This window comes from Arvicanthis niloticus, chromosome 10 (assembly GCF_011762505.2).
Source record: "Arvicanthis niloticus isolate mArvNil1 chromosome 10, mArvNil1.pat.X, whole genome shotgun sequence".
Lineage (NCBI taxonomy): Eukaryota > Metazoa > Chordata > Mammalia > Rodentia > Muridae > Arvicanthis > Arvicanthis niloticus.
The window spans coordinates 62,038,583-62,049,421 of NC_047667.1; the positions used below are offsets into that span (position 1 = coordinate 62,038,583).

The 10,839-nt window shown below is 42.7% G+C and overlaps 1 protein-coding gene and 1 non-coding gene across 2 annotated transcripts in view; both read left to right on the plus strand.

The window, feature by feature from the left end:
* Positions 1-10,839, plus strand: part of Ush2a (usherin) — a 681,657-nt gene that overhangs the window by 442,966 nt on the left and 227,852 nt on the right. The window lies entirely within an intron of this gene.
* LOC117716674 (small nucleolar RNA SNORA26) lies at positions 346-466 on the plus strand. The gene has a single exon (XR_004607781.1). It is a non-coding gene; the product is annotated as a small nucleolar RNA SNORA26 (small nucleolar RNA).

The following is a 10,839-nucleotide window of genomic DNA, read 5'->3' on the forward strand; positions in this document are numbered from 1 at the left end:
AATACATTTTTTTGAAGAGACACTTAAAAGATGAAGATAGATGTTTAATCTCCTATTAAAAATACCATGCTTGATGGCACTCAATAAAGATTAACTAAAAATAACTATCCAACCCACTGCAGAGGTGATGGCTCAATTGAGTGCCAAGTGGGTAGAAGGGGGAAAGGGTTTCTTTCTTTCTTTCTTTCTTTCTTTCTTTCTTTCTTTCTTTCTTTCTTTCTTTCTTGCTTTCTTTTTTGGTGTCTTCTTGGCAGCAATCTGGTCACAGTGTTTACTAAATGGTGGCCACATGCCGTGTGTCCACAGGTAGGAAGACAGTATAAAAAACAGTCAATGCCCTTTCCAGTGCCCTTTTAAGGTTGTCGCGGTACTTTAAGAGGCTAACACAGAAGGGTAAAGGAACTCTCCATGAAACCCAGAGAGGAAAACTACACCTCCTCTTTGGATCCTGTCTGGAGTCACAGATGAGAAAAAAAAGAGAGAGAGAGAAAGGGAAAAAAAAAGTATAAAACAAAAACAGTCAAAATCACTGCCCATTAATACAGCACCCTTTGTTGATCAAATTGGTCTCCCAGCACCTATTACTGCATTGCCATTCCTATAGACTGAACGTGGTTAGGGTTTTTATGCAGAGACACTGCCATCTTGGTAATTGTGGCATGAAGATTCCACCCTTCACTTCCCTTAAGAACAAGTAACATTTGATTATTTAACAGGTATCCACTCAAAACACCAGCCAGCACTTCTGTTTAATCATACTTGCCATGAAATCAGTAAGATGGTCTTCTCCCCACTTTGCATATACACCAAGTCACACGCATTAGCCAAGAGCTGAAGGGTAGCCACAGGGCCTGCAAGGCAAGTTCCCAGTGTACACTCATCGTTGGGGCCATGGTGACAGTGCACTATATATTCTGGATGCCAGTAGAGATGGATACCATCTCTCAAAGGATGTGCAATTGAGTTGACGAAGGCTGAGTGATTGGCATGGAGCACAAGCAGTTTTTCTGTCAAGGCTACAAAGCATGGCTTATAAAGCTGCCTGTGTTGACAGATCCACGTCAGAATAACACTTCAACCCTAGCAACTCTTTTGGCTGAAATTGTTATCAGTGGAGAAGTTTCCCATCTCTTCTTACCGGGTGAAGCAGAGAAGTCATCTCGTGCTCATATTTGAATTTCCTGCCACCAATAAGAGCCTCTTTGCTTTGGCCACAGAGACAAAACTACCTGTTGTAGGTTACCCATGGCAGTATTTTTCATGTGGTATTCTGAGGCACTGATGTCTACCAAAACTGTGGCAAGGCTTTGAAACCAGAGAGAGAGAGAAAGAAGGAAGGGAGGGAAGGAGGGAGGGAGGGAGGGAGGGAGGGAGGGAGGGAGGGAGAAGAGGAGGAGGAAGTGGTAGAGGAGGAGGAGGAGGAAGTGGTGGAGGAGGAGGAGGAGGAAGTGGTAGAGAAGGAGGAGGAGGAAGTGGTGGTGGAGGAGGAGGAGGAAGAAGAAGAGAAGGAAGAGAAGGAGGAGGAGGAAGTGGTGGAGAAGGAGGAGGAGGAGGAGGAGGAGGAGGAGGAAGAGGAAGAGGAAGAGGAAGAGGAAGAGGAGGAGGAGAGCTTCCTTCCTCACCAAACTGGTAAGAGGAAGGCTTTTACTTAATAGACAAAAATTTGGGTACTGTTACACTAGAAATAAGCATGTGTCCAGATTCTATCATCCTACAATAACCACACATCTGTTATATTTTCGTGATTGTGTGCTGTAAATGAGTGTAGAAACTATGGTTTTGAGGAGCATGTCTCTTTAAACCTCTGGGTAAATATGATTAGCATCTTTTTGCCTGTGAAACATCTGAAACCAGAGACATGGGTAGGAATGTGCTTTTACCTCAGAAGCCAGTTCTAGGGTGTGAAGAGAAGTTCTCCTGTACAAAGGCTGTGAAGCATTTTAATGATTTTTTAAAATAATTTGTCATTTACATTGGTGTGCCACTAATATCCAGTTCCGTGCATTTTTAAAAATTGAGGGTACAGATGCCAAATACGAACAATGTACCCTTCCTATGAATATATTTTAAATCCTGTTAAATATCTCAATAAAAGACTTTTGTTGCAGCTGACTTGGTCACCATCATGTGCAAGCATTTGCAGCCAGATAAATAGAAACAACATATGGATTTTTTAAAAATGTACTAATGGTATTCCAAGCAGCTGACAGGTCCTCAGCTTGCAAAACTATACAATGATTACATTATACGCAGATGAGTTAGCTTAGCATAGTAGGGAAAATCTCAACTAGCAGCTGAAAGTATGTTCTAGTCATTTGATTTGTGTGTCTGTATGTGGGTGTGTGTAAGACTGTGAGTGTGTGTGCATGTATAAGTGTATATGTAAGTGTAAGTTTGTGCAAGTGTGTGTGAGAGAGTTTTATGAGTGTGTATGTGTGAGTCTGTGTGAGAGTGTGTACAAGTGAGTGTGTGAAGGAATATAGGTGAGTGTACATGTATGAGAGTATGAGTGTGTACAGGTGTGAGCCTGTGGAGTATATGAGTATATGTGTGTGTGCAAGTGTATGTGTGTGAAAGTATGTATGTGTGAGTATGCATTTGAGTATGTGTGTGAGTGTATGTGAGTGTGTACAAGTGAGTGTTATGAGAGAAAATATGTGAGTGTGCATGTGTATATGTGTGTGAGTGTGTGTGAGAGTATGTGTGAGTGTGACCTCTGTGAGTGTATGAGTATGTGTGAGTGTATAAGTGTGTGTGAGTGAGTGTGTGTAGATGTATAAGTGTATTTGAGTATATGACTTGTGTACATGTGTAAGTGTGTGTGAGGGTATGAGTGTGTGTGAGTGAGTGTGTGTGTGTTGCACACATGTGGAGATCTGAGACTAACTGGATGTCATTCCTCAGGAGCTGCTGTGTACTCTTCTGACAGTCTCTCATTAGCCTAGAACTTGCCAGTTAGGCTAGGGCTGTGACCAGGAAGCCTGCAGCTGTTTGTGCCTCCCTGGAACTGGGGCTATAAGCACATGGCACCATATCCATTGTTAATGTGGGATCTGAGGACCAAACTCAGGTCCTTGTGCTTCTGAAATAAGCTATCACTCCTACCCAAAATGGCGTCGTTTTCTAAGCCATATGTAACCGTGCCTCTGAGCTCAGTTGTTCGACAGCTCTAGTACATTGAAAGCTGTCTGTGTGTAGTACATGAGTGCAAACATTGTAGTTCAGGGCAGGGTTCTGTGAGCTTGGCTTAAATAAGATAATAGATGGGCTTCTCCCACTAAAATCCAGCCCCATATCAAATATAAGTCCACCCACTTTGCTTTAAAAGAAAAATGCTAAACCAGGAAGAATCATGATCTATTTTAAATAAAGATTTTCCAGGTAAGGAGACTGAAATGTTTACTTATATTTAGACTGAAATTGAAATATTTAGGTGGATTTTTGGGGGAGGAGGTCAGTTTGTCAAAATTGCATCCTCACACAAGCAATAAGATCAACTAATGAGAGGCCAGCCTGGTCTACAGAGTGAGTTCCAGGACAGCCAGGGCTACACAGAGAAACCCTTCTCAGAAAAAAAAAAACCTAATAAATAAATAAATAAATAAATAAATAAATATCAACTAATGAAATTGAAAATGCTTCCTAAGAACCATTGCTGACCTCAAAACCAACCCCCCCCCCAACAAACGACTTCATGGCCAGACACTTAAAAGAATTTGACCATTTCTCCAAGACTGATATTTAACAATGCATATTTATACACTTTAAATTTTTATTTTTAATGACGCATATGTATGTAGAGAATATTTGCAAATGAGTACAGATGCCCACAAGGCACAAGATTCCTCCTGGAATTGGATTCACAGGTTGGTTGCCAATGAACCACTCAGTATGGTTGCTGGGAACGGAACTGACATCCTCTAAAAGGATAATATATATGTACCTCTGAAAGGATAATATATATGTACCTCTGAAAGGATAGTATATATGTACCTCTGAAAGGATAGTATATATGTACCCTTAAGTCCTGAGCCATCTCTTCAGACTCCCCCAACAGACACTTCTATTTTTAAGCATACATCTAGGTGTCATTATTAAATAACATTTGGGGATTTATTCTGAGGGTTCATACAGATATTTTTCCATATTTGTGTATTATGTTGTGCTGATCAAGTCTGTCTTCAGTGTGATAAATAGATACATTGCCTAATATACACTAGGATATTCAGGGGGCGTTAACATACTTTGGTGATCCATTGCATCAAACCTAGGATCTTTTGTACTTTTACCACTATATGAACTGGGTGTTTTAGTTTCCTTCGGTTGCTCTGACAAACATCATGACCAAAGCAGTTTAGGGGAGGAAACGGTTTATTTGTCTCACACTTTAGGCCACCGTCCATCCTTGAGTAAAGTTAGGGACAGGAACTGTGACCACAGTGTAACTGTAAGTATAACCCCTGCAAAATCAAAACTAAAGAGACCACATACTTCCAACATACAGTGGCACAGGATTTACATCACCATTCCAGACCATAGGGGTGGGGGCGCAGTGAGGAAATACGGGGCCAAAGTAAGACTGAAAACCAGCCCGGCAAACTCCAAACTCTGCGTCTCCATGGCTCTTGTCAAAACACTCCTCAGATCTCCGGCTCCTTTCAGCTTTGTTGACTTTAACACACTTCTTCCTCATGGACTGGCTCTACTCTGTTCACACTTCCTCTTTCTCTGTTAACACTTTTCTTCACAGGTGCCTCTTGACCCTGGCAACTCTACTATCTTAAGGTCACTAATGCTGCAAGCTTCACCTTCAGTTTCACACAATGGCCTCTCTGGGCCTCCATGCAGGTACACCCCTAACACCTGACCACCCTCAGTGGCTTCCTTAGTTTCAGAGAGAGGATCCACAACTCACTCCTTTTTTGTGATTCTAAAGCTGGAACCATGTGGCCACAGCTTCCAAGTTCTGCTCTTTGATGGGGCTGAAATGTGGCCTCCCCATTCAATTACATTTTTTTTTTTAATTTTTTATTGGATATTTTATTTACATTTCAAATGTTATCCCCTTACCCCATTTCTCCCCAACCCCAGCCCAGGAACGCCCTATCCCATCCCCCCTCCTGCTTCTATGAGGATATGCCCCCACCTATCCCCCCAATCCCACCTCCCCACCCTTGAATTCCCCCACACTCACCATCCAGCCTTCATGGGACCAAGGATCTCCTCTCCTACCTATGCCTGACAAGGACATCCTCCCCTACATATACAGCTAGAGCCATGGGTTCCTGCCTATGTGCTTCCAGGCTGGTAGTGTAGACCCAGGGAGCTCTCGTTGGTTGGCATTGTTGCTCTACTCATGGGACCCCAAACCCTTTCAGCTCCTTCAGTCTTCTCTCTAACTCCTCCATTGGGAACCCCATGATCAGTTCAATGGTTAGCTGTGAACATTCACCTCTGTATATTTCAGGCTCTGGCAGACCTCTAAGGAGACAGCTATATCAGGCTCCTGTCAGCATGCACTTCCTGACATCCACATCAGTATCTACCTTTGGTGACTGCACATGGGGTGGATACCCAGGTGGAACAGTCTCCAGGCGACCCCTCCTTCAGTTTCTGTCCCACACTTTGTCTCCCTATTTGCTCCCTTGAGTATTTTGTTACCCCTTCAATTACATTTTTACATTTGTGTCAGTGGTCTGTTTTGATAATTTCCCTTCAGTGCTTAAACTTTTCTTTAATTCCTCTTCACAAGTTGGACACTTATCTGGATGGGATCTTACCCTGAGGTCAGCACTCCCTTTATTCCATTTAACGTCAAGCTTTTCTTTAAACTCTACATCTCCTTGAGCACTGGACTGGACTTAGCTCCACTAATTCTTCCTGGTTCTCCTTTACTTCACAAACCGGGCATTTTGTATTTTGCTTCGTCAATATTGCTCCTTTTCATTATAGATCTGAATAAGAGTGATCACTAATGACCACACGACACAGTCAATACTAGGCTGTCTTAAACTCTCTTTTATTGCCACTAAACCAAAACTCTTCTACTTAACCACAGGCAGATTTTTAGGACAAGGACAGAAAACAGACATTTTTTTTGCCAAAGTATCATGATGGTCTCTAGGCCTTTTACTAATCTGCTCTGAAACTTCTTGAACTGAGGCCCTGACATCCATATTACTCTCAGCTCTTTCTTCAATGCTCCAACTAAAATGGGCCATGAAGTCCCCTACCTGATTTTCTAGTTTAAAGTCCCAATGTCTTCCACAGTCCTCCAACAGATAGCATGTCAGGCCTGTCACAAAAGTACCTTAGTCCCAGGTAGGGAATTCTGTCTTGGCCAGTGTTCTATTGCTATGGAGATACACCATGACCAAGGCAACTCTTATTTAAAAACAACAACAATAAAAACAGTTATTATTTTTTTTAAACAATGGCAACACACAAGAAGCTGAAGTAGTCAAGAGCTTACATCTTGATCTGCAGGCAGTAGTGAGAGACAGTGGGCTTGGCATGGCTCACTCCCAGTAACGTCACCTCTTCCAACAGGGCTGCTCCCACTCCCACGAGGCTATCCTTCCTATTCTTACCAATCCTTCCAAATAGTGCCAGTCCCTGATAAGCATTCAGATATATGAGCCATTTTTATTCAAACCCCCACATTAGCTGACTTTTTATACAGTCCAGGACCATGTACTCAGGAATGATGTAACTCATAAGAGGCTCTTGCACTAATCAAATACATGAAAATTTAACCAAATAAATGCTGTCTATGTACATATGGATGTGTGCTCCCTCGAGCACACACTACACACACACACACACACACACACACAAAGACAGAGAGACACAGAGACAGAGACAGAGTCAGAAAGACTGTGAAGGTCATGAACATAAGGAAGATGAATAACACGTCATTCTCTCCTGGAAGCTTCTGCTGACTGATAAGCGTAAAACAGAATTCAGTCCATACAGCTGAGACACCTATGAGGTTAAGGCAAATCTTTCCAAAAGATGCTGGGAACTCCAATGCACGGCTAGTGTACATAGGCGTTTCCTTTAATACCATTTCAAACATGCTTCATGGTAACTTGTCCAGAAGAGGAAGAAAGTGCCCCAATATCTCAGCAGTAAGGAGGGCTTTTCCTCTCCATCAGGGTACCATTGGAGGAGGAGGGGAGAGCAAGAGGGGAAGGGGAGGGACACGATGCTTAGTCTTTTCTACAGCCAGAGGTTGGTCTGTGGCTGCCTTGGCATTGACCTTCTTGTCATGATAGCAAACATTTTAACCACAGAGGCTCCAAACCAAACCTTGTACTGTTTAAAAGTGGGCGAGGGGACTCTGTAGGGAGAGAAAGCTAAACAGAAACCCCTTTCCTTGTTTTTAGCCTGGCAAGCTAGCATCCAACCCTGAGTCACACTACGAGGAAGGGAGGTGAGACTTCAGTACTGAGGGTATTCAGTGAGCTGATGGAGATTATCTAGCATAAGACTCCTCGGACTGTATATATGAGGTGAATGTGTGTCCTTGCGGGTGCTTACACTTAAAAATGAATAGTACACAGCAAAGATATTTTTATATGATTAGTGTAGTTTAGAATGTAAAGCCCTAGCCAGCATCCTTAAGAGAGATCTATGCAGAGGAAAAGTGGAAATCTTCTAAATTGGGGTTGAGCTTGCTTGTAAATGATTGTCCAGAGCCAAATAATATTAGGACTGTGGGCATTTCAGCTCCATTTCAAAGGTGCAAGCCCAGCTAGGCTTGGAGACTATTAAGTCCTTTAAGGAAGGAGTGGGGGGTTGGGTCACCAGCCACTCCCTGCCTGCTGTGAGCAACTCTGCCTTATTTACTTGTGGTCTAGTGGTGGGGCTAGAGTATGCAGGCTGTGGGAAAGTAAGAAAGGGAGGCTCCATCTCTGCAGACTTGGGAAGCTCTTGTTCCTGTTGGGTAAAGGCTTTCCAGCTCCAGCCTGTTGTGGAAGGAACAAGTACATTCTTAAGTAACCCCTCACCTCTGCTTTGGAAGGAAGCCCAATAAATTCCTTGCTCCCTGGAGTAAGTTTTGGCAGAACCATGCCTTTGCTTGTTGTTGGGACCTTAGGAGAAGGGTTAGACATTGCTTGGACTTCCCCCTGGAAAGATATTTTTAGCAACAGTGCTTAGATTATAAAACACAGTTTCCATTAATGAAAAAAAATATAAGCTAGAAATTTGAGAAGTGCCACATGGCCATTTTGTTTCTTCTACTCCAGATATCTTCCCCAAATGCTCTCAGTATTAAAGGCTGGATGCTGTCCTATTTTATACTTTCACACGTATACATGAATGTCTCTTCTATAGACAAAAAGGATCTGAGGACAAACAACCCATTTTCTCTTTCTTTATGTGTGTGGGCATTTGATTTGTGTGATGTCTGCGGACCTCACATGCATGCTGGTGCCCGCGGAGACCAGACAGGGTACCGGATCACCAGCAAGCCTGGAACTGGCATTCCAGAGTGATGTGAGCTTCCACGTGGGTGCTGGCAATCCAACTCTGGTCCTCTTCTAGAGCAGCAAGTGCTCTTACCTCCTGAGCTACCTTTGCAGCCACAGAAGCCCCATAATTCTCAATACTAAGAATGAAAGTCTCTGCATGTTTGTCCCGATAGACCTCTTCCTCCCACTGCATGGATCACTACCCCAAATTCTTGCATTTCCAAAATTAGCAAGGGCAAGTATTTTATTGTTATTTCTTAATTCTTATTTTATAATCACCATTGACTGAGTCTGTTCAAGCTATGTGAGAAATGGAAACATTTTTTTTTTAAGGATAGACCGATGAACAGAAAATTGCATCCATCTGGCCTCAGCTTACCCCTCTGAGCTCTTAAATCCCCCTTTGAGTATATAAAGCAGGTTGTTCTTGCAAACTTGATCTCCAATTGCAATACTCCTTACAACTTTCAGATACAAAGCACATATAGAAGTAACAAGAAATCTACCCTGACTAGCTATCTTAGTTTAATAAATTAATAAGAAATTTTTATCACGGTTGCCTTACTGTCATGGGCTCATCTTTACTGAGAAACTATTCTGTCTCAGACACCTAGCAGTAACCATTTGTTTTTCCTGGCATTTAAGTTATGCTATATCTGGAATGTTCTCAAAATGTTTTTAATAAGTATTTTTGTTTAAAAAACAAACAAACAAGCAAACAAAAATAAACAGACGCTGGCCAGTGGTGGTGCAGGCCTTTAATCCTAGCACTTGGGAGGCAGAGGCAGGCAGATTTCTGAGTTCGAGGCCATCCTGGTCTACAGAGTGAGTTCCAGGACAGCCAGGGCTACACAGAGAAACCCTGTCTTGAAAAACAAAACAAACAAAAACAAACAAAAAAAAATCAAACTATTCATGTTTGGAAGTTCTCAGCGGACTTTGTAAGCTGATCCTTTGGTAACATAGGTCTTAAACAGCCAGGGTTAAATCCTCTTCAACCTTCTTAGAGAGTTCAAACACCTGAGAACTACTAACCACGAACAAAGGTGGGTGTTTGTGTAATCATTTTCAATAGATTGTTACATAAACGTCTGCCTATCTGGAACATTCCAGAATACTAAAACTCTACGTAGATTTCTGTAATGATGCTATCTCACTCATTCTGATCATAATCCTCCCCCAAAATATTACTTTTCCAAGGTTGATTAAATAAGAGGCTAGAAAAGATGGTCATGGAGAACAGACAGTGGAGGGGGGTCAGGGAAGAACCCCTGTGAGCAGAGCTGACAGTTACACCTATGTTAACCCAGGTGCAGCTGAGTCTGCATGTATAGCTACGTTTCTGATGGTTAGATGTCTACTCCATGGCTCTTTCTCTTTTCAGCACAGCACATTTCCTGTGGGCCCCAGATTGTCCACAGAAGCACCCACTGCTGTTCACCTCATCCTGTGCTCCAGTTCTAGATAGCCAGCCATCCCTCCTGACCTCCACGCATCGTAGTCTCAGGAGCATGGGGAACGGAAGGTCCTCCAGAGTGGTTCTTTTACGTGCATACTCTACAACAGAACCCTTTCCACTTCCAACAGTAGTTACAATGCTACTCCTCTTTCACTAGAGCTTGGAGCCTCCTGTTGGAGTTCCCCTCCTCAGTCACTTGTCAGAAAGCTGAGAGTTGACCCTGTGCAAGTCTGCAGCTTGTGTTTTGCATATTCATTTTAGGGGTACACCATCTATCTTATCGCAACATGAATATTCCCTTCTCTTTATTCTGTTGGTCTTCCTGCATTTGACTCTTTTATTATTAGCTGTCAAAAATTCTTTGGGGGAAGTTGTTGGGTATAAATAATAAATTGATGAAAGAATTCATGATGAAAGAGGAGAGAGAGGCTGCCATTCTTCTAGCTAACATATTGCTGGTGAAGATTGTGGCTACCTTAACAACTGGCGTGTGATGTATAGCTTTGTCTAAGGGCTATCCGTACACAACTTCCATGGTTTTGAATTCACTGGAAAATTTAGGGGCTGTTCACTTAGGAGTTAATATTACTGAGTTTTTAAACTCAGTGAGGTTTTCTATGAAAATGCTAAAATATTAGCGTGAGGGCATTTGAGACTAGAACAGGAAAACCACAGCTATCGTTGCTAACTCCATAGCAAACAAGTGTAAAAGACTCTTCATCCCAAACCACTGAACATCATGTGCACCCTCAAGTTGGGAGCCACTGATAGTGTCCGGCCTATGCGCGCGTGCGCACACACACAGACACACACACACACAGACACACACACACACACACACATCTCCATCACATACCCCCGAGATTATTGTGAAAAGGCCCACGCCCCTTTCTTAACAAGGTC